This window comes from Spinacia oleracea, chromosome 3 (genome assembly GCF_020520425.1).
Source record: "Spinacia oleracea cultivar Varoflay chromosome 3, BTI_SOV_V1, whole genome shotgun sequence".
NCBI classification, from domain to species: domain Eukaryota; kingdom Viridiplantae; phylum Streptophyta; class Magnoliopsida; order Caryophyllales; family Amaranthaceae; genus Spinacia; species Spinacia oleracea.
Genome location: NC_079489.1, coordinates 47,825,789 through 47,833,575, shown reverse-complemented (window position 1 = coordinate 47,833,575; position 7,787 = coordinate 47,825,789). Strand labels below are relative to the sequence as shown.

The window sequence follows — 7,787 nt, the reverse complement described above, 5'->3', positions numbered from 1 at the left end:
TAGGCTTAGAAACCTTACTAGCTCGAGGAACATCATCTAAGATTTTCCCACTCCTTGTCACTATGGCATACAATTGCTTAGGAGGTTGACCTTAGGGTGGGAGACTTGTATGCACTTGTTGCTCTTTGATAGTGCTAGCTAGTTGAGCAAGTTGGGTCTCAATCATCTTCAAGTGAGTGTTGGATTGTTTGAATCCATCCTCAAACTTGACATTCTTCTTGGCTTGCGCCCCCACAAACGACTCCATGAGAGCCTCAAGATTAGACTTGAGAGGCGGGAGTGGTGGAGGTGCAACGCCATAACCACTAAGGTTTTCTTGATATTGGTTGCCAAAGGTCCTCGGTCCATTGAATCCGGGAGGTGGCAATTGAGATGCACCATAAGGAACTCCCGAGGTCAAAGGATAACCCCCACTTGAGGCACCCCTAAATTGCCCATAAGAGTAGTTATAACTCCCTCCACCTTGATGGTTGGGATTATAACACCCTTGGTTGTATTGGCCTTGATTGCCAAAACCTTGAGCTTGACCATAGTGCGCTTGGCTTTGATAGCCTTGTGCTCTATAGCCACCTCGATTTTGGCTATCATACCCACTTCCTTGGCCATAGCCTTGGTGGGGACCATACATGGAGGGCCCTCTAGGTTGCCTAGCAAAATTAGGATGGTTAGGGTTATCATTCCTAGACCTCTCATTGATGGCATTATCATACTCTACATCAAACTCTCCTTCATACGAAGGGCCATAATCCACAAATGACAAGTTATGAACTAAGGGGCATGCATCGGGGGAATGACTATAGTCTTGGCAATTTTCACAAAAGAATGTGCCCGGAGGCATTGAGCCATAAGAACTAACCTTTCCCTTCCCCTTAGAGAGAAGAGTGGCCGAGGGAGGAGGGATTGTAGACGGTGATGGCGATTGTCTTGGTGTATTTTCGAGCTTCTCCAAGCGTGAGGTAAGCTTCTCTATCATCCGTGCTTGGTCTATGGCGTACACCGACCCCTTACCATCTTAACTTCTACCTTTCCCATCATAATTCCTTGTGCCTACATGCCAAGATTGGTAGTTTTGAACTACATCCTCAATGATTTCCTCTATTTGATCCTCAGTTTTATTCATAATGGGGCCTCCCGCGCCCGCATCAAGACTTGTCTTCGAACTTGGACTCAACCCCAAGTAAAATGTTTGGAGCAACAACCATTTAGGAATCACGTGGTGTGGGCATTCCCTTTGGTACTCCTTGAAACGATCCCAAGCTTCGAAGAGTGACTCATCTCGCTTTTGCTCAAAGGATTGGATCTTGTGGCGACACTCCGTGTAACACCCCGACCTCTAATTACATTATTAAAGCATAATTAGCAGCGGAATTAACCTAATTGGTCGGGGCATTACCTGCCGTAACTCCCTCTTGGGAATTACAAGGCAACCATCAATCATAAGATATTAAATCCCAAAAATTAATATAATAATCTTTAATATTACCAAAATAAAGGTGCATAAATTACTAAAAGTCTTTAATTAAACTATTAAAACTCAAGGCATAGACTAGGTGGGAATTATTAAAGTGAAATCCTCGCCACTACTCGTTCCCATCGTTCCCAGCGGTACCTAAAACAGAAAACAAAATAACGGTGAGCCGAAGACTCAGTAACGAACTATTCTAGCAACGTAAATTCATTTCATTTCATTTTATTTAATAACACAGGGAGAATAGAATAACGTAAAACATTTTATAAAATCCTTTATTTAATTCATTTTCAACTTTAGGGTGCACATGCTAGTCGTGGCAAGTATGACATGGTGGAACGTCTTCCACGATGGACCGCTGTCCATAAAACATGGGGCTTTGGCCCGAAAACATGAGAGCCTTGGCTCAATGGGCGGATGCCCCATGGGTACATGCATGACCGAGAATCGTAACCTGTGAACATATACTGCCAAACGGACTAGGAATTTCACTTTCATTTATCATGTTTCGTTTAATTTTACATTTTAGCCTTTTTACTTCAGTAGAAGTAACATAATTCCTTTAGATCATGAGATCATGATAAAACATCATTTAGATCCTGGGATCCATAAAATATCATTTCTTTCCTGGCATTATAGAGACATCATTTCATTCATGGTTTCTTATAAAGATCGTTTTATAAGAATTTCAATCAATCATATTATAATAAATAATTCAATCAAATCACATTTCATTTCCCGCAATTCATAAAACATGTCAAAGCATTCAATTCATAAATAAATCATAACATTGTATTTTCATAAACGCATTTATAAGGGAATTGCGGGTACTAGCAATAGCCGTTACCTCAATTCCACGATTTGACAGGCCTTTTTCCTTGGTTCGTTCGTCCTGAGCTCCGAGTCCGAATTCTTTCAAAAGATTAAATTATTTAATTAATATTAAAAAGATAAATATTGTAAAATCAATATTTCTAAATAAGTTTTAATTGATAAATTCATAAATTAATTAAATAAAGTTTATTATCAAATTCAAGTTTTAAGGGAATACATGTGTTAGTAGTTTAAATTTAAAAATAATAATAATGCTAGATAGTTCTTAAATTTAATTGCATCAAATAATACTCATTGGAATGAAATAGCAAAAATCAGAAATTTTAATAAGAAGAATTGGGCCTAAGTAGGATTTGGGCTTACTTTGAGTTATTAAGCAAACCAAAGTTCCAAAGTTGGAACTTGGTTTCACGCACAAGACAGAGCAGGCACGAAGGAGAGAAACAGGAGGGTGAAGCAGCGGAGGGAGAAAAGATGGAGGGCGGCGGCTGGGTGGTTCTGGGCGGCGCAATGCGCTGGTGATGGTGGTGGCAGGGAGGTGCGGTGTCGACTGGAGTGGCTTCATGGAAGAGAGAGGCGGAGGGAGTTGGGCGCAGAGGAGAGGGACGACGAAGGGGAGGTTGGGCGCGGGGGAAAAGGGACGGCGAAGGGTGGTGGTGCGGGTTGTTAGGGTTGCCGGAGAAATAAGGCAGTGGTGGTGGCGGCTGGCGGCAGTCACGGTGGTGGTGGTTATGGTGTTCTAAAATCTTGAATTTATTTTAAATGAATTTCAATGGTGAATTATAAATTGGTGGTTAATCTGATTTGTGGTTCATTTGGGATGATTGAGCAGCTATTTATAGTTGTCATGGGGCTCCATGAATGCAACAACTCAGCTTGATTGTGACAAGTGGAAGAAATTGAATCAATGAAAGTGATGATTAAGATGAGCTATTCTAGTTTAGATTTCCAGATATTCACATAGGTTTGATGAGTAAGTCTTGAGTTGCATTATGGTGGTGACAAGTAGATTGAGTTGCCTTGTGGTGGTGACAAGTAGAAAGTGAAGGTTTTGACTTCCATGGCCAAAGTGGCGTGAGGAAGAAGAAGAGAAAGAAGAGAAACTGATTTGTTTCATTTAGGTGTTAATAAGGGTAATTTCGTAATTTTGAGCTAATTTTCAGAATTTAATTACTATTAAAATAATGATTTGGCTAAATTAATTTCCGAAAATAATTTTATAAAGTGCAAGTAATTGAATTTATTTTCCGAATAAGTCGTTAACGAAAACGTACGAAATATTTAAAACGTAATTATTCTCGAAAATACGAGATTAATATAATCTGAAAAATAAATAAATCGTGAAATAAAACTTTTGTAAAATAGGTTTAGTTTTCGAATAAAGATAAGAACGTTTCGAAATTATTTAGAATCCGAAAATATTAAGATTAAGCTTGTGAATATGAAATTTAAATTAAAAATTCAAGCGAAATAAAACTTCGTTAATTAAAATAAAGTTTGAATTTAGGATTTAAAATGATAAAAATACTTAAGCATAATTAATCGAGTTTTAAAAATTTGGGGTATTACACTCCGCCGTCTTCCCATGCGAGTAGAACTTGTTTAAGAATGCACTTGTCACTTCGGTCCAAGTGCGAAGTGAGTTGGGCTTGACCTCCTTGTCAAGCCAATCACTTGCTCGCCCAAGTAGAGAGAACCGAAACAATGTCAACCTCACATAATCCGATGTGACACCATTGTGCTTGATTGTGTCACAATAGTGCTCGAACTGTTTGAGATGTTCGTGAGGTGATTCATTACTCTTCCCACAAAAGGGGTGGATTTGCACCAAATTGATCAAGGCGGGCTTGATCTCAAAGTTGTTGGCACCCGTTGTTGGGGCTTGAATACCACATGTATCTTCGAATGCCCCCGGTATCCCCAAGTTCTTAACCGGGAGCGCCATGTTCTCAAACACTTGCTCACTCTCTTGTTGTTCCTCACCAACACTCAACGATGCGAATCTGTTACTGCTTGATGAGCTAGACCGTACACGCCTTTGTCTCCTAAGTGTCCTCTCCAATTCAAGGTCAAGAGGATGGAGGATCCTTTGACGAGCACGCCCCCTAACAAGCATACAAACTCAAGAAAAACCATGAGCAATGCCAAGGAAAAAGAAAGCTAAGCGAAATTGCAATGTTTTTGTATTATCTAATGATGAACTAGTCTCAACTAAAACTCAAAAACAACAACCGCTCCCCGGCAACGGCGCCATTTTGATAGGTGTATTTTCTGTCGTTGATAGAAAACAACCTATACAAACAATATTTATAAAACCACTCAACTACCGGCTAGCGGTAAGCAAAGGGATCGTCCCAAAGAAACGGTGGTTAATGAGTTTTAAAGTCAATCTAGTTCGAACAAGGATTTGGTTTTGAATTGTTACTTTTAAGAATCTAAAAACGAAGAATTATGCTAAATTGAATCAAGAAAGGGAAACATTAGGGAGTCGGGGATAGGCTAGGGAAACCGGGGGAAATGAATTCAACTATTTAGCAATGGTGATCATGCAACGAAATGGTGATTAGGCAAATGGCATCTAAAGACGAACCCGCCATCTCTCGGATAGGGAACGATAAGCGTCTAATCCACGGAAGAGCTTTCGCCTAATCCTAGATTAAACTAACTAGCATATAATAGGCACCGCCATTTGATCACACAAGATAGGCCCACAATCTCTTTCCAAACCTATCCTATGGTTCCACGTGACTCTAATCGAATAGCATTTGCAACTACCAATCAATTAACATGGATGTCCTATCATCAAATCATATTTAATCACATGAATCAATCAACAATCAATCATCAATTTCCCCTAATTAAGCCCCTAGATTCTCCCCTTTCCCTAACCTAGTTCTACTCACTAATCATTCTAGAAATCAAGCAATCCATTAAGAATAAGCTAGCAAGCATGATATTGAAGGAGTAGGAGACGAGAATTAAGAGTTCAATTGCACAATCAAATCACAAATTGAAAATCAAAGTAACTTCAACCAATGAAATCAAGAATTCAAGAAATTAAGAAATTAAGGAATTGAAGAACAATCAACAACAAAGCAAGAGCAAGAATTAAGAAACTAAGAATTAAATTGCAAAATTGAAGAAGAGTTAAGAAGGATTACAAATTGAAGCTTGAATGGAGGAGAGTTTCTCTCTCTAGAATTGCTGAAAATCTACTTTTAGAATCTCCAATTATCAACTAAAATTCTACTCTCCACAAAATAAATTGAAAAATCTATTTATAAGTTTCCTCAAATAGAAGCCAAAGTTCGAAAAATAGCAGCCCGCGCAGCGATTCGGTCGCACGTACCCACTGTGCGACCGAACGTAAATGACTTTGTTCGACCAAATGCAGTCCTGTGCGAGCGAAGACAGCGAAGATCATTTCCTTCGTCCTGTGTGACCGAACGTAAAATCCTGTTCGGTCGAATGGGGTTCTTTGGCTCAAGTCTCTTTGCAGCTCTATTTGGTCGAACAAGAAGAACTAATCGGGCGCACAACTTTTGTGCGGTCGAACTCAAAATGTTGTGCGGTCGAACAAATGCTGTGCTGTCGAACATAAGGCCTTGTGCGGTCGTTTTCCAATTTTGGGGCATTCTGTCTCAGTAATCCATTATGTGCGACCGAACAACAGAGGGCATTCGATCGCACAAAACTGGAAATTCCATGAACTCCATTTGCACTACCTGTTCGGGCGCACAAAACGCCACTCGACCGCACAAGCCCTGTTTTGGCTCAAATTCACTTGTTTTCCATCATTTTTCATCAAGATCACCTATAAAGCACAAGATGGAACAAAACTTATAAATCTCACACAAAAAGCTATAAAAACTATAAAAAAGCATAAAAACTAACATAAAATCCTAAGCTAAGAGCGACATAAATGTCGCTCATCAAACTCCCCCAAGCTAAGCGTTTGCTAGTCTCTAGCAAACTAAACTCAACTAAGGAAGAATGAGCAACTTATCAGATTCTAAAAATTTACCAAAATCAAAATCTAGCAAATCTAATCAAGGCAAGACTAAAATGGAAAACACAAACCAAGAAAAGAAAGAAAGAAAAGAAGAAGAAAAGAAAAGAGAAGAAAAGAAATTAAACTACAAAATTCAAGATGGGCTTTATTATGGAACAAGTATAGAAGAACACTAATATTACTAATCAAATAAATGAGTACACGCTAACTAATGTCCTAAACCGAGTGAAAGATTCGAGCATCAAGCAAAGTGAAATAAGGGCAAGCACTAGTCAATCCCCCTACATCCAGGCATACCACGTCAAAATTTGGCCTTATTATCTTTCACAATATCAAAACTCTCCACGGAAGATTTGATGAAGAATAATGCATCATTGGCGAAGAAAAGATGATTAACTCTAGGCGCATTCCTTGCCACACAAATTCGTTCAAGTGCTCCTGACTGTTGGAGCCTTGGAGGCTAGAAATCTTGCGGGAAAGACCCTCCATACAAAGAATAAATAGGTAGGGGGATAGAGGGTCCCCTTGGCGGAGCCCCGCTTTTGGTGTTATTTTTCCGTTGGCTCACCATTAACTTGGACTTTATAGGAGAAAATGGAAACGCATTGCATTATCCATTGAACCCATCTTTCCGGGAAGAGCATGTTCCGAAGAGTTCTTTCCAAGTAAGCCTAACTGATGCGATCATAGGCCTTGTTTAGGTCCACATTAAATATGGATGCATTCTCCGTAGTGCCTTTTTTCTTCAAAATAATCAGCATTTCATGTGCAGCTAGGCAATTATCAGAGATTGACCTTCCCGAGATGAAGGCATTTTGAGACTCACTTATCAAGTCCCCCATGATTCTTCGTAGTCTTCGAACTAGGCACTTCGAAATGATCTTGTATGACGTGTTACATAGACTTATGGGTCTGAATTTCGTGACTTTATCAGGCCGATCCACTTTTGGTATGATTGTGATAAAATTTTCATTCATCTCCAGCAACAAGTGACCACCCGCAAAGAAGCTTTCTACTTCACTGACCAACTCCTCCCCGAAGCATAGGAGGACACCATCCGGGCTAGGGGATTTATGTCCCTTCATGCTAAATGTCGTTTTCCGTATCTCCTGCACAAAAAAAGACTCATTAGAAATGTTAAGGTGCTTAGTTGATAATCAAGGTAGGGTGGGAGCTCAATTATGCCAGTTTTCATTAAACTCCTCCATGCATGGGTACTATGGTGGGGTTGAAGAGCTTCTGAAAATATAAGGAGAAGAGCGATTTGATGGCTGTTCCGTCAGCAACCAGACCCCATTATCATCTTGAATCACCTTGATCTCATTCTGACACTTCCTTGATTGAGCACACTTATAAAAAAAAAAAAGTACCTTTATCACCCAGACTATCCCATTTCGTTCTTGCTCTTTGTTTCCAGTACATGTATTTCAAAGTAGATTCTTCACATGCTTTTGATATTCCTTTTTTAATTTT

The 7,787-nt window shown here is 39.6% G+C and overlaps 1 non-coding gene across 1 annotated transcript; it reads left to right on the top strand.

The window, feature by feature from the left end:
- Positions 1-1,208: 1,208 nt before the first annotated feature.
- On the top strand, positions 1,209-1,314 carry LOC130471043 (small nucleolar RNA R71). Its single transcript, XR_008931737.1, has one exon. It is a non-coding gene; the product is annotated as a small nucleolar RNA R71 (small nucleolar RNA).
- The last annotated feature ends 6,473 nt before the right edge of the window (positions 1,315-7,787 follow it).